The 22,251-nt window shown below is 44.6% G+C and overlaps 1 protein-coding gene across 6 annotated transcripts in view; it reads left to right on the top strand.

Moving 5' to 3' along the window:
- The window catches only part of FOXP1 (forkhead box P1), a 730,731-nt gene that overhangs the window by 598,994 nt on the left and 109,486 nt on the right, over positions 1 to 22,251 (top strand). Inside the window, exon 1 of one of the 6 annotated variants that reach the window (XM_075549897.1) lies at positions 22,005 to 22,219. The exons of the other annotated variants lie outside the window; for them this stretch is intronic. The gene's annotated coding sequence lies outside the window, so the exon portion shown is untranslated. Of the gene's footprint in view, positions 1 to 22,004; positions 22,220 to 22,251 lie in introns of those variants that run through there. 6 annotated transcript variants of the gene reach the window in all.

Here is a 22,251-nt window from a genome sequence, read left to right on the forward strand (position 1 = left end):
TTGTAAATGAGGGTGAGTGCAGAATGGAGATCCAAAGCCCATCTCTAGGCAACTGGACACCCCCTTACAGAGGGTTGTGGGGAGGAGAGGAGCCAGTCAGGGTACAAGAAATCAATGATGGAACATACAAATTTCCTCTAGTTCTTAAATACATCCTACCCCCTCTATCATGACCCCAATTCAACCTTACAAATCTGGCTAGACCAGAGGATATATATTGGTACAGACCGGAACTGGAAACGCAGGGAATCCAGGACAGATGAACCCTTCAGGACCAGTGGTGAGAGTGGCTATACCTGGAAGGTAGAAGGAAGGTGGAGTAGAAAGGGGCAACCGATTACAAGGATCTACATGTGACCTCCTCCCTGGGGGGATGGACAACAGAAAAGTGGGTGAAGGGAGACATCAGACAGTACAAGATATGACAAAATAATAATTTATAAATTATCAAGGGCTCATGAGGGAGGGGGGAGCAGGGAGGGAGGGGAAAAATGAGGACCTGATGCCAAGAGCTTAAGTGGAGAGCAAATGTTTTGAGAATGATAAGGGCAACGAATGTACAAATGTGCTTTACACAGTTGATGTATATATGGATTGTGATAAGAGTTGTATGAGCCCCCAATAAAATGATATTTTAAAAAAACAGACAGCAATAAAAAGTAATGATTTATGATGGTGCCTGGCTATCAAAAGAAATAGCGTCTGGGGGGCTCTTAAAGACTTGAGGATAAAAAAAAAGACTTGAAGATAAACAAGCGACCATCTAGCTCAGAAGCAACAAAGCCCACTTGGAAGAAGCACACCAGCCTGTGTGAGCACGAGGTGTTGAAGGGATCAGGGACCAGGCATCATCAGAACAAAAAGTCATAACTTTGTGAATGAGGGGGAGTGCAGAGTAGAATTGGACATCCCCTTACAGAAGGGTCTCGGGGAGGAAACGAGCCAGTCAGGGTGCAGTGTAGTAATGATGAAGCATACAACTTTCATCTAGTTCCTAAATGCTTCCAACCCCCTCCCACTATCATGATCCCAATTCCACCTTACAAATCTAGCAAGACCAGAAAATGTACATTGGTGCATACAGGAACTGGAAACACAGGGAATCCAGGGCGGATGATCCATTCAGGACCAGTGGTGAGAGTGTCGATACTTGGAGGGTGGAGGGAGGGTAGGGTGGAAAGGGGGAACTGATTACAAGGATCTACATATAACCTCCCTGGGGGGTTATTTATTTTTAAATAAAATGCTTTTTTTGTTTTTACAAAACAGGTAATGATTTAAAAGAAATTGTCAAGTCATTGTTTAGGAAGAGTTGTTTCTGGTGATGAAAACTGCTATAGAGACTGGTGCCAGTAGCACAGCATGATAAATGTAATCGATGCCGCCGACTGGAGCACAGCAGGCATGTTAAGTTGACATGTGCTGCATCGCACATCTCCATTCAACAGCTGTACTTTGCACGAGATATCTCAGAGGGTGTGATTGAAGGGATTGGTAGATGGTAACGGGCGTTGGTCCAGGGAGGACGGGGAGGAGTTAATACTCTGGGCCCAGGGACTCAAGATGAAAAGCCGTCTCAGAGGGGGAAATTCTTCATCACAATGTCAAAGAAAACTTTAATAGGGATGAAAAACGAAGTCCGCACCAGTTTGCCAGTGCAGACTGCAGGCTCCCCTACACACACACACAACAGTGCCTGTGAAAATTAGAGAGAGTGATAGTAAATCAGAAGGAGCCTAACCTGGCCTGATGGGACTGGGCGCGTGAGGACCAGGGACCTGACACTGCATTAATCGAATGGTGCCATTGTCCTCCTGGACGACTCAGATGACCCCTTGTGGGCCTTGCGCATTTCTCAGCATTAAGCTGGAAGAGCACCCATAGCACACGCATATCTGACCCTGGCTGGGTAGTCCAACCTAAACCAGGACCCATCGAAAGCTTTCTCTAGGAGGAGCAGAACGAAGACCCGAGTGCAGCTGTGGTGGGCAGGGGCAGCGCTGGTGTGGCACAGAGGTTGAAAGAAGCACTGTAGTGTGCGGTGGAAATGCACAACAATGATGAAGCACAGCTGGGAACGTCACAGGACCTAACAGTGCACGGGAACGGTGACACAGAGTGAAGAATGTCACCATTGCCCACCGGCTGTGTTCGGACATGCATGTAAAACACTGTTGACAAGTCCAGCACTGGGGAAGTGTTTCCCAGGTGATCTTCCTCTTCATCCTTAAAAGGAAGGCTGTATTCTAGGTCCCCTTTTATACACAGGATGCGTGGTCCTGGTAGAGGTCCAAGGTCGCAGCTTGAGCGAATGGTGCATCTGGAAGTCTGTTTTTCGCAGCCACACGCAGTGCCACTCCCTGCCAGGTGAGACGCAGTTGAAGAACGTGAGGTTACATAGTTTGGTGAAGAGAGGGCACCGTGGGCCACGATGCTGGCCTTTAAATATTTAAAGAACCATCTAACGAGGCAACTAACTAACAAACAAAAACACAAGACAACTAACATGGTAGATTCTGATCCAAGCAGCTGTGCACCCCGGGATCCTGAAATTTGACTTGTGGCACTCCTGGACAGAAGAGTATATGGAATCTGTCGCGCTAAGTAAAATATGGTAGCAAAACTCTTTGAGCTTCTTGCATTATTTCCTTTTAAAAACTACAGCATAGAGAATGACATCTTTTGGGTCCCGTACTGTATTTCTGTTGTGCAAGTGCTAGTTGGCTGTGCTGTAGGTGTAGAACAAGGTGTGGATGCAGTAGGAAGAGGCTTCACAGCCCTTGTTGTTGGACTTAATGTGGCCCCTGACATGGAAGTGCCAAGTATCTGGGGAGTTACAGGCAAGCAGAGGTCCTGCGAGCTGTAAGTCTTTTGTTTCTTACCAGAAGGGTAAAAGTTGTCACTATCAGAGACTCTTCTGTGTGGCCCTGGTGACGCATAGGCTGGGCCTTCCTCTATCTCTCTCCTTTCTCTTGGGGAGATGTGGTGGAGCAGTGGGTAAGCTCCTGGCTCTGTGGGACAAGGACCTCTGGTGACCTGCTCCTGTAATGATTGCAATACAGAAAAATAGATGAGGCAGCTCAACTGTCATATCGGCTAGCTGTAAGTTGAAATGGTTCTCTCTGTCATCCAGTACTCCATCGATCCAGAGCCAAATGGAGACAAGACTTCTTGGACATGGAAATCCCATTGTAGGGTGTTCTGATACTGGCCACTGTCCAGGAACCAAGTTGTCCTATTCTTCTGATCCTGCAGAAAGAGTGTTGTCAGAGAGGTCTTCTCAACATTCCCCAAGTAATACAGAAGCATGCTACAGCCCCGTGCTGCATATTTACCCAGTGCAGTCGTATGGCTATGCTGGACGGAATGACTCAAGTTTACTCACAGCTATGAAATCTAAAACTGTTTGTGTAATCTTTGAAAAATTGTTTGTGTTCCACTTGTTTTTTAAAACCTTCAAGGAATTTTCTCATGGATTGGTATATGTGAGTGGACATTTTCCATGTGAGGTCACTTTATCCTAAAATCATTGGCGAGGTTTGCACTGCAGACCTACCATCATAGAGATTCTTCTCTTGGCATTTGTTGCTAGCTGTTCATCGTATGTCCAGAGATACCATCATCTGACACAGGCTCCATGACCTCTCCCTGGACACTCCGCATGGGCCACAGGCTGGGGAAAGAGGCAACCATACCATTCGTCCCTTGGGATGAATAGTTAAAGGATACACACCCACGAAACAGCAAAGAAAGGCAAGAAGGGAAAAGAGGGAGAAGAAAGGAAAGCTTGAGTTCATTTATTTATTGCTCATTCATCAAGTCTTTGTTGAAATGCTGCTGTGTACAGGGCACTGTTCTGGCATTTGGTGGGTTAATGCACTATGTGATGGAATGCGGAAGCAGTTGGCAGAGACGGTTAACCCCACAGTTTCCAAGTTATTGTTGTGATGGATAGGCGGCTAGCCTAGTGACCTTCACTCACATGGAGAGAGAGAGAGAGAGAGAGAGAGAGAGAGAGAGAGAGAGAGAGAGAGAGTTTTCCTTTGTATCATGGAGGATGATCTTGCCTAATGTGGTGATCTTCTTTTGTTTAGAATTGACTCCCTCTCCCTTTCTATAACATTCAGAACTAGACAGGACTTAGCTGTCCTCTTCTTTCTTAGTTTATAATGAACAAGTGAATAACATAGAGTAAGCACTGCCTTCATCCCAGAGCAACTAGGCTGTTATGGGCAGAAGAACACTGAGTCTGCCAGTTGCCATCAAATTGTTTGTTGTTTTTTTAATTTAAAATTATTTTATTGGGAGCTCTTACAGATTTTATATCAATCCATAATTCAATTGCATGAAGCATACTTGCTGCCACCATCATTTTCTTTCTTTTTTAAAAATCATTTTATTAGGGGCTCATGCAACTCTTATCACAAACCATACATACATCAATTGTGTAAAGCACATCTGTACCTTCATTTCCCTCATCATTCTCAAAACATTTGCTCTCCACTTAAGTCCCTGGCATCAGCTCCTCATTTTGCCCCTCCCTCCCTGCTCCTCCCTCCTTCATGAACACTCGATAATTTATAAATTATTATTTTGTCATATCTTTCCCTGTCCAATGTCTCCCTTCAATCACTTTTCTGTTGTCCGTCCCCCAGGGAGGAGGTCACATGTAGATCCTTGTAATCGGTTCCCCCTTTCTACCCTACTCTCCCTCTACCCTCCCAGTATCGCCACTCACACCACTGGTCCTGAAGGAACCATCTGTCCTGGATTCCCTGTGTTTCCAGTTCCTATCTGTACCAGTGTACATCCTCTGGTCTAACCAGACTTGCAAGGGAGAATTTGGATCATGATATTGGGGTAGGGGTGTGTGTGTGGGAGGAAGCATTTAGGAACTAGAGGAAATTTGTATTTTTCATCAGTGCTACATCGCACCCTGACTAGCTCGTCTCCTCCCTGAGATCCCTCTGCCACGGGATCTCCAGTGGCCTACAAATTGGCTTTGGGTCTCCACTCCGCACTCTTGCCCCTCATTCACTATGGTAAAATTTTTTGTTCTGATGATGCCTGATACCTGATCTCTTCGACACCTCGTGATCACACAGGCTGGTGTGCTTCTTCCATGTGGGCTTTGTTGCTTCTGAGTTAAATGGCCGCTTGTTTACCTTCAGGCCTTTAAGACCCCAGACGCTATATCTTTTGATAGCTGGGCACCATCAGCCTCTTTACCACATTTGCTTATGCACCCATTTGTCTTCAACGATCATATCATGGAGGTGAGCACACAATGATATGATTTTTTTGTTCTTTGATGCCTGATAACTGATCCCTTCGGCACCTCGTGATCATACAGGCTAGTGTGCTTCTTCCAAGTAGACTTTGTTGCTTCTGAGCTAGATGGCTTCTTGTTTACCTTCAAGCTTTTAAGACCCTAGATGCTATATCTTTTGATAGCTGGACACCATCAACTTTCTTCACCACATTTGCTTATTTACCTGCTTTGTCTCCAGCAGTTGTGTCGGGAAGGTGAGCATCATAGAATGCCAATTTAATAGAAGAAAGTATTCTTGCATTGAGGGAGTACTTGAGTGGAGGTCCAATGTCCTTCTGCTACCTTAATACTAAACCTATGAATATATGCACATAGATCTATTTCCCCATTCTCATAGCTAAGTATATTTGCATATATACATGTCTTTATCTAGACCTCTATAAATGCCCTTTGCCTTCCAGCTCTCTCCTCTGTTTCCCTTGACCTTCCTCCTGCCCTACTATCATGCTCAGTCCCCACCAGGGTTTCAGAACTTCCTCTTGGTTACATTACCCTTGATCATGCCCCACCAGGCCTCCCACACCCTCCTTATCACCAATTAGGATCACTCGTTCCCTTGTCCCTGGGTTTGTTAACACCACTTCCTTTCCCTCCTCCCCCTGTCCCGTGTACCCCCCCCCCCCGCCCCCGCCACAACTGTCAGTCCCGTTGTTTTCTCCTCCAGATTGTTCACCCAGCCTATCTTATTTAGGCAGACCTGGAAGTTGATTCTTATTCCTGAAGTCCCTGTGTGTGTCAGAGTGGAAATGTGCCCCAGTGGTTTCAGTGGCTGACCTTTTGCAGTTTACCAAACCTTTCTTTTGAAGTGCCTCTGGGTTGATTTGAAGCAGGATTCCACTTGAGCCACCAATGGCACCATTCACTGGAGTCTGAAGCTTTGTCTAGATGAGGAAAGCACACTGGTGGCACTGTTGGATAAGTGTGGGACTGCTGACTCCAAGGTTGCCAGTTCAAACCTACCAGCTGCTTTGCAGAAGATAGATGAGTTAGTCTGCTGAAATAAAGATTTATAGACTGCAGCCAATACATAAGGGTCCATGAGAAGGGGGTGAGAGTCATACCAGTTGTAGAACTGTAACAAATCTGAGATCTTTTCCTCACTGTGTGGATCAGCCCGTGAACCAAGAGGAGAGACATGACATGGGGTAGACATAGAGCCATGTCACGTATTCTGACAACTTCATTTAGGAGAAGGTGAGCTCTGAGGGTGGAGATAGCCATCCCAAGGGCACAGCCTCCCACGGCAATATAAGAGCCTCACCGGAAGGCTGGCCATGCCCAGGGTTAATACTCCTAAGGCTGATTGCCACCACCACAGGAGAACTGGTTATTGTTGTTAAGTGCCCCAGACTCACTTCTGACTCACAGCGACCCTTTTACACAGCACAGGGAAGCAGGGAGCATCCTCACAGTCAGTACTATCCTTGAAACCATTGTTATAGCCAGCGGGCCAGTCCATCTCACTCAAAGCTTCCCTCTTGCCCTTTTTAAAAATCATTTTATTGGGGGCTCTTCCAGCTCTGGTCACAAGCCACACATAGATCCACTGTGTCAAGCACATTTGTACATTTGTCATCGTTATAATTTTCAAAACATTTGCTTTCTACTTGAGCTCTTGGTGTCAGCTCATTTTCACCCTTCACTCCTCCCTCCTTCATGAACCCTTGATAATTTATGAATTATTATTTTTTTATGTCTTACACTGACTGCTGTCTCCCTTTACCCACTTTTCTGTTGTTTGTCCTCCTGGGAGGGTGTTATATGTTGATCATTGTGATCAGTTCCCCATTTCTACCCCCACCTTGCTCTTACCCTCCTGGTATCGCTACTCTCATTCTTGGTCCTGAGGGGTTTATCTGTCCTGGATTCCCTGTATTTTGAGCTCTTATCTGTACCCATGTACATGCTCTGGTCTATCCAGATTTGTAAGGAAGAACGGGGGTCATGATAGTGGGGGGAGGAAGCATTAAACAATAGAGGAAAATTGTATGTTTCACTTGTGCTATACTGCACCCTGACTGGCTCATCTCTTCCTTGTGACCTTTCTGTGAGAGGATGTCCAATTTTCTACAGATGGGCCCAGTTGTCTCTACTCCACCCTCCCCCTCATTCACATCGATATAATTTTTTTGTTCTGGGTCTTTGATGCCTGATACACAATCCCATCGCCACCTCAGACACCTCATGATCACATGGGCTGGTGTGCTACTTCCTTGTGGGCTTTGTTGCATCTCAGCTAGATGGCTGCTTGTTTATTTTCAAGTCTTTAAGACCCCAGACACTATATCTTTTGACAGCTGGGCACCATCAGCTTTCTTCACCACATTTGCTTATGCACCCATTTTGTCTTCAGCGATCCTGTTGGGAAGGTGAGCATCACAGAATGCTGGCTTATTAGGACAAAGTGTTCTTGCGTTGAGGGAGTGTTTGCATAAAGTTCCAATGTTCATCTGATACCTTTATACTTAACATATGAATATATGTACATAGATCTATTTCCCTCTCCTTATATATAAATATATTTATGTATGTACATGCCTTTATTTAGACCTTTATAAATGCCCTTTGCTATCTAGTTCTTTCCTCTATTTCCTTTTATTTAAAAAAAAACTATCATTTTATTGGGGGCTCTTGTTACAATTCCTACATATGTCCATTGTGTCAAGCACGTTTGTACATATGTTGCCATCATCATTTTCAACACATTCTCTTTCTACTTGAGCCCTTGGTATCAGCTTCTCCATTTTTTCATTTTTGCTGTGTAATTCTTTTTAATCATTTTATTGAGGGCTTGTACAACTCTTATCACAATCCATACATCCATTCATTGTGTCAAGCACATTTGCACATTTGTTGCCATCATCATTCTCAAAACATCTGCTCTCTACTTGGGCCCCTGGCATCAGCTCCTCATTTTTACCCCCTCCCTTCCCTTTTCTCCCTCCCTCATGAACCTTTGATAATTTACAAGTCATTATTATTTTGTCATATCTTACACTTCCCAACGTCTCCCTTCACCCACTTTTCTGTCCACTATCATGTTCGACCTTCGTTCAGGTTTCAGTAATTCCTCTTGGCTACATTGTACCTGATCAAGCCCCACCAGGCATCCTATGCCCTCCTTGCCATCGATATTTAGATCACTTGTCCCCCCACCCCTTTCCCATCTTCCCCTGTTGGGTGTCTCCCAAAACCCACCCTCCCCATCCCCAAGCATCAGTCTGTTGTTTTCGCCTTGGGATTGTTTATCCTGCCTATCTTATCTATATAAACATGCAAAAACAAAAACACAAAAACAAAACAAAGCAAACAACAATTTAAAAGCCTATAAATAGTTCTAGGTCTGTTTGTTGATCTTTAGGAATGTTTGAGTCTGATTGGGTGCCACACCCTGGCCCCAATGTCTACTTTTGGTATTTCTCCTCCCCCACCCCATACCCCGGGACTTAATTGCTCTGCTCCATTGCCATACTGTCGCATGCCCTTAGTGTTTTGCCCTGGTGTGGTGGGGTCAGATCGGGCACAATTCCCACACTGTCTCCAGTGTTGTCCCCCGTGGCGCAGGCCAGGTTTCCTCTTTTGCACAAGATGTTCCTCTCCAGAGATTAATCCCCCCTGATAATATGCCCAAAGTATGGGAGATGAAGTCTGTCCTAGTCCCTTCTAAGGAGCATTCTGGGTGTACTTCATTCCAGACAGATTGGTTTGTTCTTCTGGGAATGCACGGCGTTTTCAATGTGTTGGTCAGCACTATAAACCAAAGTGCTCTCCTGAGCTCTTCCTTTCTCCCGGTCCAGCTTCCATGTGCATATGAGGCCCCTGAAAAGTCCATGGCTTAGCCTAGTGGAACCTGAAGCCTCAGTGTGCTATCTTTGCTCTTTCACACTTCGATGAGGTCTTTTGCAGCAGATTCTCCCATTGCAAGGTGTCATCCGATGTCTTGACTGCTGCTTCCTTGGGCCTTGATTGTAGATCCAAGTAAAATGAAATCCTTAGCAAAGTCAATCTTTTGTCCACTTGTCATACTCTTTATTGCGAGGATATTTGATAGGACAGGCCCTGGCTGTGAGCCTTTCCAGAAGACAAACCTAAAGAGCCAGCACATACACTGGCCTGGAGAGAGGCTAACCCTTCTCTGTTTGCTGGGGCTGAGGTGATACAGTCAACAAGTAATTGAATTTTCAAGCATTTCAAAGACATCATTCCGGTTGTACACCCTTTCAGCTCAAATTGAGATGCTAAATTACATTGAGATGATAAAATGTAGAAAATGGTTTCTACGGCATCAGCTCAAAGATAACCAAATCCTCTGGGGCAAATGTGTTCAGGGGTATTTCTTCACCAGCTAGCCATCTTCACAGCACCCCCCATGTGTCCTTGTTATGTCAATGTGAGGTAGGCAGTCTGGGCAATCACTCCTTGATGCTGACTCATCCCAACCCTGGAGGACACAGTAGAACTGCCCCTGTAGCTTCCTAGGTGTAAACTCTACCTGAGGAACAATGGGTGGTTTCAAACTGCTGACCTTGAGGATCAAGGCTCAATGCAGAGCTCACTACTTGATTGCTTAATCTCCTGTTGAGCATATAGACTAAGAACCTCAAATCCCAATTCCCACACCTAATGGCAATGAGCTATTGTTATTTGGAACTCTTGGGCCCTCAATTTCCTCATCTGCTAAATGGTCTTAATGTCTTCTTCATGCTGTATAATCCTACTTGAGGGGCACCAATGACAGAATTGCAGGTGAATGGATACATATGGTGTAAGATATGGCAAATAATAATACAATAAGGGTTCTTGGGGGGCAAGGTGGGTGAGGTAGGGTATAAAGGGGATCTGCTGTCAAATAGTTCACGAAGAAAGAAAATGTTTTGAAACTGTGTCAAGCATATTGGTACATTTGTTGCCCTTGTCATTCTTAAGTTATTTTCTTTCTACTTGAACCCTTGGTATCAGCACCTCATTTTTACCTTTCCTTCCCTCACGGACTCTTGATAATTTAGAAATTATTATTATTTTTTCATTTCTTAAACCATCTGATGTCTCCCCTCACCAACTTTTCGTTTATCCATCCCCCAGGGAGGGGGTTATGTGTAGATCATTGTGATCGGTTCCCCCTTTCTACCCCGTCTTCCCCTTACCCTCCTAGTATCTCTACTCTCTTTATTGGTCCTGAGAGGTGTAGTGGGTATTAACAAATCCAGGGACAAGGGAACAGCAAGTGATCTAAAATCGATGGCAAGGAGGGTGTAGTAGGCCTGGTAGGGCTTGATTGAAGACAATGTAACTGAGAGGAATTACTGAAACCCAAGTGAAGGCTGAGCATGACAGTGAGACAAGAGGAAAGTAAAAGAAAATAGAGGAAAGAACTAGGAGGCAAAGGGCATTTATAGAGGTCTAAATACAGGCAGGTACATATGTAAATATATATGACAATTGGGAAATAAATCTATGTGCATCTATTTATAGGTTTAGTATTAAGGTATCAGATGGACATTGGGCCTCCACTCAAGTATTCCCTCAATGCAAGAACATTTTGTTCTATTAACCTGGCATTCCTTGATGCTCACCTTCCCGACATGGTCTCTGAAGACAAAGTGGGTGCATAAGCAAATGTGGCGAAGAAGCTGATGGTGCCCTGCTATCAAGATATAGTGTCTGGGTCTTAAAGGCTTGAATGTAAACAAGTGGCTATCTAGGTGTCGATTGAATCAGGTATCAGGCATCAAATATCATTGTAAATGAAGGGGAGTGTGGAGTAGAGACCCAAAGCCCATCTGTAGGCAACTGGACCTCCTCTTATAGAAGGATCATGGGGAGGAGATGAGCCAGTCAGGGTGCAGTGTAGCACAAATGAAATATACAACTTTCCTCTGGTTCTTTAATGTTTTCTCCCGTTATGATCCCAAATCTACCTTGCAAATCCGGCTAGAGCAGAGGATGTACACTGGTACAGATAGGAACTGGAAACACAGGGACTCCAGGTCAGATAAACCCCTCAGAACCAATAATGAAAGGGTGTTTAACACCTGGCCACTCTACAGAGGCAGAACACTTCTTCTCCATTGCCCCGGAGGTAATGCAGATGGAACTGAATTCTTCTGACTCTCCAAGGTCGCTAACCAACGGCAGATTGAAGTCAAATCCATGTCCACCTATCTTCTGAGTTCAGTTTAACTTTCTCTGAGTGAAATGGATGTAATAGTATTATTCCTAGCTTAAAAAGGCTCTTGAGATTAGCAAAATAATGCATGAGAGGGCTTTGTAACTCTCAGGAGCCCTGTTGGCCTAGTGGGTTACACACTGGACTGCTAAGCACAAGGTCAGCAGCTCAAAAGCACCATCTGCTCCTCAGGAGAAAGATGAGACTTTTTACCCCCAAATGTGTTAAAGTCTTGGAAACCCACTGGGGTACTTCAACTCTGTCCTGTAGGGTTGCTATGAGTTGAAATAGACTCACTGACAGTGAGTTTGGTTTGGTCTTTGGCTTTTGTAACCAGAAGGCTGTGTTGCTGGCTGCTATAACACTGGTTAGTTAGCACACAGTAGAGAGAAGGGTAGAGGCAGAAGAACAAGTTTGTATTGTTGAGAAAGGGGTGTCTGAGCACAACCAACCACTGAACTCCCTAATTCCAAAGGTTTGTCCCATTTGGGTGAGGACCTTCCATACATGTGTCCTGACCCATCTCACAAACTGGACATGGCTGAGTTTAATTAGGGTCATTTAGACATCCCTTCTATTGTTCAAACACAATGCTGTATTTGTTTGAAAAGAGGGAAGTTTTCTGCATGACCTGAAACTTCCTGCTTCATAGACGGCTACTCATGAGGGATAAAACACTATTTAAAACAGTAAATAAAGAAAACATTGGCCTGTGGGCTACAGAGCACACTTTTCTGAATCCATGTTTTCAAGCTAAAGACTTAATTCTACCCCCAAAAGTGGTGTGCTCTCTTTGAAATATTAGGCTTTCTTCCAAATTGCCCTGGCAATCCAACCCGAAGCTTACTAGTGGTTTCAACCGGAGCTGGAAAAGCCACCCTGTAGTAGCCATTGGAGGCATCAGACTTGCCCACCTGCAGCCCTCTTCTCCCAGGTGGCACAGCAAGGAGCATGTTTGGGAGGTTGGTCGAGGAATTGGAAAATTTCTTTTTGGTGGGAGCAGGCCCGATGGAAAGGGATAAGGATTTAGCTGGTTAAAGAAGGGACAATTACAAGTCCAGAGAACATGAAAGTGTTTGGGATTCTTGGTGGTTTCCAAGTCCTTATCTACAGCCCTAACTTAAATCCACAAGTTGTGGAGTACTATGTTCGTGACTTATGGTGTGAACCACAAATGGGCGTCCTCTCAGGAGGCTTATCGCCTAAGGCAAATCGGACTAAAACTTTGGGTAATTGGTGTGTGTTTTCCAAGCAATGTGTGTGTGTGTTTGTGAGTGTGTGCTTACACATGTGTGTTTGGTCCCTGTTTGGCTGTTAATATGAAAGTGTGCCAAGATCCCTGAGCTCTGAAATCCTGAGTGTGCATTGTACCATATGCCTGCTATTATTGTATAAGACCTTGCTGTCAGCAGGAAGATAGCTTAGGGTTAGCCTTCTGAAATGTATACAACCAGTAAGTCATCAGTACCAACAGCAGCAGGTCCCCGTCTCACCTCCTCTTCTTCCTCATTATTGCTAATATTAAATAAACTATAGAGGCTATCTCATTCAACTCTTTCTTCATCTAGATCAGTGGGTCTCAACCTGTGGGTCCGTGACCCTTTTGTGGGTGGAACAACTCTTTCACAGTGGTGGCCTGATTCATAACAGTAGGAAAATTACAGCTATGAAGTAGCAACAAAAATAATTTTATGGTTGAGGAGTCACCACAATATGAGGAATTGTAAGAAGGGGTTGTGGCATAAGGAAGGTTGAGAACCACTCTCTAGATCTTAGGTTTCCCAGGCTTGGCTGATCATTGGAATCACTTGGGAATCAGGTGCACCTACAGATCCCTGGGCTCCATTTGCAACCAGATGACACAGAAACTCCAGGGGAGGTGGTCAGGGGTCTAGAGTTTCACCAGTTCCCTAGGTGAATCCAATGATCAGCCAACCTTGGGAACCTAGGCTTTAGATGAATGGGTGGGCTAAGAGAGATTAAGAAACTTGTCCACACTCACACTGTTAACTTGTAGCAAAGACATTAATGGAACTCTGGATCATAGCTTATTTCTCCAGGGGAGCCCTGCTGAACATAGTGGTTATGCGTTGGGCTGCTAACCGCAAATTCAACAGTTCAAAACCACCAGCTAGCTGCTCCAAGGGAGGAAAATGAGACTTGCTACTTCCATAAAAGAGTTATAATCTTGGAATACTCACAGAGGCAGTTCTACTCTGTCCTATAGAGTCGCTGTGTGTTAGAATCTACTCTCTGGCAGTGAGTTTTGCTTTGGAAAGCACATCGAGGTTCCTGGGTGACACAGACTATGGTTGACTAGGAGCCCAGAAGTTGCCAGTTGGACCTAGGGGCACCAAGAGAGAGAAGCTGACAATTCACCTTCATAAAGATTACAGCCTAGCACTTCCTGCACATACAATTGTCATGTTTCAGAATTAACTCCACTGTAAAGAGTTGGTTTGGGGCTTAAGTTATATGCAGTACTCCTGGACCACTCTATAACCACATAGACTGCTTAAGGCAACTTTGGATTTTTTTTTTTTTAAATCTGCCTCTCTGTACTGGACCATTGGGTAAGTCCCAGCATTTGAAACTGCTGGAAAACACCTCATCTTTAAACAAGTAGGACCTGGAGAACAAGGCCGATTCTCATCGAGAACTCTGCCACAGAGCTTCTCCTCCTGACCACTCCCTTACAGATTCCCATCCCCATGCCTAGCCTCAAGAATGGGCCTGTTAACTTTTCATAGGAAAGATGAAAAATTAAGTGGAGAGCAAATGCTTTGAGAATGATTGGGGCAGGGAATGTATGGATGTGCTTTATACAATTGATGTATGTATATGTATGGATTGTGATAAGAGTTGTATGAGTCCCTAATAAAATGTAAAAAAAGAAAAGAGGAGAAAAAAATGATTAGGGCAAAGAATGTACAGATGTGCTTTATACAATTGATGTATGTATATGTGTGAACTGTGATAAGAGTTGTATGAGCCCCTAATAAATTGTTTTAAAAAAAAAGAAAATGATTAGGGCAAAGATTGTACAGATGTGCTTTGTACAATTGATGTATGTATATGTATGGATTGTGATAAGAGTTGTATGAGCCCCTAATAAAATGTTTTAAAAAAATAAATAAAGTTAAGGGGCTTGGCTACTAAGCAAAAAAAAAAAAAAAAAAAGAAAGATGAAAAATTTTTGCATTTTAATATGCCCACTCTTAAAAGCAAGTCTGTTTGTATGTGCGATCATGTGATTAACTGTTGACGATTAAGGAAAGAAAACCAATAGAAAGCTATAAGTTGATATTCTTAGGGGAAATGGGTTGGTTCTGATTCATAGAGACCTTATAGATTAACACAACAGAGCAAAACACTGCCTGGTCCTGCTTCATCTTCACAATTGCTACCATGTGAGCCCATGGCTGACAGTCACTGCTAGTCAAGCCCTTTGAGGGACTTCTCTTTTTACCGGCCCTCTGCTTTATTAAGCATGATGGCCTTTTCCAGAGACTCATGCCTCATGATAACATGTTCAAAGTAAGTCAAATAGAACCTTGCCATCCTGTCTTCTACAGAGCATTCTGGCTGTCTTTTATTTTTATTTATTTTTCCTGACCTTCTTCCGAAATCTTTGTATTTGTTTTTCTGACAACCCATGATATATTCAGTACTCTTTGTCAACACCAAAATTCAGATGTATCCTGAAGTCATCCTTACTCAGTGTCCACTTTTCATACTTATGGGAGGTAGTTGAAAGACAGTGGCTTGAGTCAGGGGCACCTTAGTCCTGAAAGTGATATCTTTTCTTTTTAACACCCTACAGAGGCCATTTTCGTTAATTTGTGCAATGCAGTAACAGGTCACTTGTTTTTTTACCGCTGCTTCCATGTGCATTGATTGCGGATCCAAGTAAAATTAAATCCTTGGCAGCTTCGGTCTTTGTGGTTTGCTGTTATCATGATGTTGTTAACTGGCCCAGGGGTGAGGGGGTTTGTTCTCTTTGCATTGGGTTGGAATCCATCCCGAAGGCTGCAGTCGTGGATCTTCATTGGTGTTTTAAGTCCCCTTCACTTTTAGCAAGCTAGGTTGTGTCATCTGCATATTTCAGGTCATTAATGAGCCGTCCTCCAGTCCCAAATCGGCGTTCTTTCTCATATACAGAGTGCAGCGTCTCTGATTTCTTGCTCAGCCTACAGATTGCATGAGTGTGGTAAAAAGGATACAACCCTGACATGCGCCTCATCTCCTTGGGCCCCAGAAAAGGCTTTTTGTGTGGCGGTTTCTATACCACACAGAATGCAGAAGACAATTATCTTTGCAGGGGATTCTGTAGCCCTGTGTGGGCTTCCCTGGTCTAAGATTTATTGTCAGCTGGATGGGGTGTTCTTTATAAGAGCATTTACACGGCATCTGAAGCGCTGTCAAGGGTGCTACTTCCTGAATGCTTTTGAGGTTGCAACTGCTAAGCTTCATGTTCCCATCTTGGAGCTATATTTTTGAAATGGTATGCAGGGATTTGTACAGTCATCATGCTTCCTACTGACGCTGACAGAAGTCGTGCAGTTAAACCTCTGCACGCTGCTGCAGAAATTTACCCCTGATGCCCAGAGCGCAGGCCTCTCTCCTGGCTGAGATGCCGTGCGTGGGTGGGCCTGGGAGCACATCCCAGACTGGAGGATGCGGAACCCCCTCCAAAGTTAACAGTTCTCCTACTTAAACAAGGAATGGATGAGCTCCCTCGTTTATTTATTTATTTTTTCACAGCGTCATTTCTTATGGATCTTATGAATGCCAGAAGAAAACTTGAACTGTGAGTCAGCTGAATATACTGTGTCATGAAACCTTAGGGACCACTGAAATGGGAACAGTGGCCCATTACTGCTCAGAGGTGTTTTATTGAAAATGCGCCGACATGCGTTCCCCAGGAAATAAGACGGAGAAGGCAAGATGCCCAGCTGTAATACAGGTTGTTCTTTCAGGCGAGCTAAAATATAGAGTTTGGCACTCCTATGCAGTGGGTGAGCAGGCAATAGAATAGACGAATGTGCGTTTTCACATTAAAAGAACCATATTTCACCCAAGGGCCTCCCTCCCTCCCCCATTTAGTTTCAGGGTCTTAATTTATATATTCCAGTTAATAGTTCATTACGTGTCCTCTCCCTCTCCAGCTTTTTACAGTTGCCTTTTGAATATAAGTTAAGGTAGTCAAATTTTCCTAATCCTGGCAGGCTTGCCAGCAGAGGGCAGGCGTAAAGAAGGTTTTGACAGGAGGGTGTGTCAAGCTCAGGTCAGGGGAGGGTGGTGGTGTTTGGGAGGGAGACCTGGGAACATTGTTCAGAGGGCGAGACGGAACACGCTCCTTGGGCCTCTCTGCTGGGCTTTGGAAAAGCTGACTATACAAATTAAAGGTGGTCAGTTGCCTTTATCTGATATTCAGCAATTTCTACATAATTAAATGTTAAGACAGTATTAAAATGTAATTTCATCCCCAAAGTGCTGTCTTTCCTTTCCTCCCCCCACCCAGGACCCCGACTGGGCTGAGCTGGAAAACCAAAGGTGTGTATGTGGGGCCAGGGCATGCCACACACACCACCCTTGCTCGGCAGGGACTCCTCAATTGCATCTGGCGTTGCTAATTTCCAAAAAGAAGTTCTTTGGGAAATCCTCTCCTGCCCTAGGCATGTGCCTTTTGAAGAACTTTGCACTTTTCTGTGTCATCTGTTCTAACCTCGTGGTAGAAAGATCCCACTAATAAATTTTACATTATGTTAAAACAAGGGATTATAGTTTTATCATAAGCAAGAGGGTAATTTATTACTGTCACTTAGATACAGCATTCGGCCAGGATAATACCACTTTTCTCTTCCACGTGTGATATGATTTACCTGTGGTGTTTTATTAATGTCTTCATATCTAAAATGAGGGCGTCTTGGTTGTATTTTGGTGCAAGCAAGGGTGGGGGGGCAAAGTTTTTTCTAGTTCAGGTACTCATCAGATTTATAGGGCACCTGATGTGGACATGTCATACACACCAATTATTCATAAGCCTAGGTTCCCAAACCTCATCCTCATACAAAAAGTGGTGCTATTCACAAATGGAGGATGACCACGTCAGATCGCAAGATAATGACCTTGTGACATATTGCCAAATGATGTCATTATACAACCTGCTGCATCACCGGAAGCATGGTCGCAGGGAGCTGACCCATACCTTCACCCTCGCGGCATTCCTCTCCTCAAACACCGGAGATGTCTGTAGATAAGGCACAAAGTAATCAGAGAGTAGTGATTTGACTCCTGTAAATAGGAATGTCAGATAATGAGATAGTAAGCGTGGAATGGGTATATATAAATGTGTGTCTATGTACATACAAAGACATACATACATACATACATACATATATATGAATTCACCAGGAATGCTGGTATTATCACGTACTCCATTAAATGATGCGCATGGCCATTTGGAGGATGTCACACAGAGAAATGTGAGTCCTGTGCACCCGTGCACTGTCTTTTCCCATGGCCAAGCGAGCAGGCACAGGAGAACAACAGCATTTTTCGTGTCATTGTCAGCATAGACATAACAGCCAGGGAAACTGTGCCAGTCTGGTGCTATTTGCTCTCGCTCCCCACAGATGGATGGAGGGGTCTTTTGGGTGAGGGGTCACTTACGGCTTTTAAATTTAACAAATCAAAGAAGATGAACTAATGATGCCTTAGAAAAATAGATGTCCAAATTTCAGGAACGAGGCATTGCTGCTGCAACTTGGTAATTCTCATTGGCTGCTCCACGAAAGAAGTTATTGTTAAAAATAATAAATAAATAAGTTATTGTTGGCTAAATCATTGGATTCCAGTTGCTTCTGCAGTTTCTCTTTGGGAACAGAATCATATGTCAGGACTGAATACTTGCTGGTTACTCCACTACATAAGTCAAGTATGGTTTGGAACAAGATAGTGAACTTGAACTAAAAGTTGCGATCTTTGAGTTCATGTAGCCGATGCCTTAGCCCATCATATTTTATTTAATTAACTGTGGCAGATCACTTTTCTGACAGCAGACACTGACATTGTTTCCTCTGAGGCCATGATACCGGAGTGTCAGACCTGGGCACGTTTCCCACCCTTACCATTGCTAGAACTGTGTGGGCCTGTGTTTGCTCATGTCCTCTCTCTGGTGGTTTCCAGGCAGCTTCTGGCGAAACAGAATTCCTGGTGAAACAATCCCAGGCTGCACAGGGTTAATGCACTTAGCTGTTAAGCAAATAGTTGAGAAGTTCAGGTCCACCCCAAGGGCCTTGGAATCAAGGCCTGGTGATCTACTTTCCTCCAGAAATCACACAAAAAACAGCCATTGAAACTCCAATAGAGCACAGGCGTACTCTTGACACACATGGGGTCCCCATGAGTCAGAATCTACTCAGTGACAACTTGGTTGTGTTTTTTCTTTTTTCCTGGAAAAAAATAATAACCCCCCAAACAGGAACTGAGATGGAGCCAACAAGCAACTGGGGCCAGGAGCCACTGCTGTGCCCGTTTCCCTGCCATGTGATGGGCTCATCAGTGTGTGAGAACTGTGTCCTCCCAAGACGCCTCCTTTGACTTCCTCCCATGCAGCTCACCTCTGTTTTCAGCCTGGAATGGGCAGTAAAACCGCCCACTTCCCTCTGAGTCCACGCGGAAGGCTCAGGAGAACCAGGCAGGCATAATGCATGATTTTAGTTCTAGGTGTGTTACTCGGTGGTTAGAGTTTGGTATGGGATCATAGTAAGCTGTTCTTAAGTGTGCAGCCAGGCTGCACAATGGACTCATTTAGCAACTGACAGGTTTCTTAATATGTGGTGTTTGAACAAGAGCTGTATCTGTTGTGGGTGTTAGGATGTGGGCATCAAAAATATTTTTAAGTATGGTAGTTAGCATTTCCTTCACTCTTCCTTAAACATTAGCTTTCTGTTTTTCAGGAACAAGATTCACATGCGCGCAGGGCCCCTCTTTTCCCAGAACAGCCCAGTGTCTGCTGCCCCTTGTGGCCTGTGGTGCTGGCTGTATTTGACTGTGGGGTAAAAAAAATCTCTTTCCCTTTCTGAGCCTCAGTTTCATCCTCTGTAAAATGGGAATTGTATAGTTTTCTATTTCACTCAAAAATTTTTTGACAATCAAAACACTGTGACTACAAATCCATTCTTCAGTGTTCACAATCCAAATTCTTTTTCTCTGCTCCCCACCGCCCAACCCTCTGCCGCTGCTCTCCCCCCAACCCCACACCCCACATCCCATCTCCGACTCCTGCCACCCCTTGCCCTTAACTACCCTTGCCTTATCTACCATGGTGATAAATAAATAGCACTGACATTGACTCTATTTTCTAATTTACTGTAAGTTTTAACATCATTGAACCCCATCCATGGAAGGTTCCAGCTGTCACAGAATCATAAACACAGTGTCGTAGAAGAGGGGATCTTGAGAATCCAGAATTAACCCCACCAAAGAGAAAGAAAGGCCTGGCATCTACCGCCAGGTTTGTCAACAGATGGTACATTTTCTTGCTTAGAAATCATCTGAGTCACCATGTGCTCTGTTTAGAGAGAGGGTGGGGATGGGCTCCAGGTGGCTTCTGAGTTAAGAGTGCTAAGCCATTTTCCTACCATGTTGTCACTTCTACCTTATCTAAACGATCAGTTCTTTAAATGGCACCTACCCAAGGGACCTTCGCAGGCCTCTCCTGCCCCAGCGGTCTCCCCCTTCTCTCTGGTCCCCATGGCGCCTAAAGCCACTACCATACAATTTAAGACCTGTGTAACCACTGCATTGCATCACACTCTCATTAGTTTGTGCAAGGCTCATCTCCACAGATGGGTCACGGCGTCTGTAATGTTTGTTGTTTGCTTGCTTGTTTGTTTGTTGTTTGTTTTGATGCTCCTGGAAACCTGATGATAAACACTGACCTAAAAAGGAGGTAGCCCAAATGCCTAAAAACCTGCCTTAGTTTCCTGGGGTGCCTCATGGGAAGCCTGTCCCCAAAGAAAACGAATTGCTTACTCAACATGCGCCCCAATTTTGTTCACAGAAATTAGAATTCCCTATTTCTTTAAAACCTCAGTTGGGGGAAGGGCATCCACTTGTGTACTTTTAAATGACCATTTCCATTTTCTTGCTGTGCATTAGTTATAGAACTTCCTATATTTTTATTTCCTCCTTGTGGGACCCCGCCCTTCCCTTCTCAAAGAGTGCCTTATCTCTTTAAGACTGGGATATAACTGACTCTCCGGACCACTGGAAGATTTAAGGCCCTTTCTACATTACACCCCCACCCCTACCCCAGTGCCCTTGGCTTCTTCCATATTTATGACAGGGTGGGGTTACATTTTTGAGAGATCTGAAAAAAATCAAATTAATAAATGTGTTATCTAACACAAAGACATTTTAGGGTGAAGAGTGATGGGCACCACACCCAGTGAACAACCCCATCCTGAATTGACGAAGTCAGCTGGTGCTTAAGTTTTTCTATTCTCTCTTTTTTCTTGTGGCCACTTTAATGAAGTATCTCTGCTCTTCGTTGGCCTGATTGAAATTTTGACATTTCTTTGGAAACATTATCGATATGCCTTCTGGTTTGTAATAACCTCTATTTAATACACCTCAAATAGAAAATTATCACATAAAATACTGAGAATTATTGGGTTAGGCTCTGTTATAGTTTTTAAAAATGGATGTCAAGCCTTTCTTTAATTAAGGGAAAATAGATAACCATCATTTAATGTTACCCCTTTTCCAAGGATCTTTTGAGAACAAAGCTGTAAATGCTGGTATGGGAAAACTGGAGGGGGGGGGGCAATGTTAAGTGCTGACAGTTTCGGGGTCAGGGTAGGGCTAGCAATCCCTGTCCCTGGTACAGATTGTGTCGAAATTGCTGAATGAATGAGACACGAACTTGCTGAGGGAACTTTTTCGCCGAAAACACAGTAAAATCTTCCAGACCCACGTTAGTTAGGGGTTTGTTTTTGTGTTGGCCAATCTTTTTCAGAAAACGCACACAGGCCTGGAAGTTTGTTTGAACATAGGCAATAGTGATTTCTGGAGCTGCTGAAATAATTGACTTGGTACCTGAGAGGTGCCCGCTGGGCCAACAAAAAAAAAAAAAAAAAGAAGAAAACCCCACAAAAAACTTTGGTTGGTGACTTTTCCAAGACTGCCATGAGCTTGAAATAGCTTTAAAAAGCCAGGGTCATTTCTGGAGAGAAGGTCGTTTTAAAGTGCTTGTTGAGAGTGGCTTTTGCGTTGTTTTTTGTTGTTGTTGTTGTATAAATAAGAGAGGAATGTAAAGAATTGTTTCCTAGCCAACGTGTGGCGGATGCTTGCGATAGCTCGTCTCCCAGAGCGGAAGTCGGTGGGTTCGCAAGGTTTTGTTTCTCTGCGGAGCCGGTGCCGGCGGAGCGGCCCCGCGCGCCCGCCCGGGCGCTCTACGGTGAGCCCGGGAGGGCGAGGCTGCGCCCGGGTGCCGGCGTCGGCGCGAAGCGAAAGTTCTGGCCCTCCCCGAGGCCGGTTTCTAAGAAAGCGCTTCTCCGCGGCGCAGCCCTCGAAGCCCCGCGTCCCCTTTCCAGTTTGAAACAGTTGCTGGGAGCGGTCCGTCGGCTGTGCGCCGAGCGCCGACTCCCCGCCCGGACAACGAACTCTGCGTGCCAGTTGTGAAGGCGAGCGAAACACGCACCCAAACGACCGTAAGCGCCCGAGCCGGCAGCCCCGGCCGCAG

The sequence above is a fragment of the Tenrec ecaudatus genome, chromosome 5 (genome assembly GCF_050624435.1).
Source record: "Tenrec ecaudatus isolate mTenEca1 chromosome 5, mTenEca1.hap1, whole genome shotgun sequence".
Taxonomy (NCBI): Eukaryota; Metazoa; Chordata; class Mammalia; order Afrosoricida; family Tenrecidae; genus Tenrec; species Tenrec ecaudatus.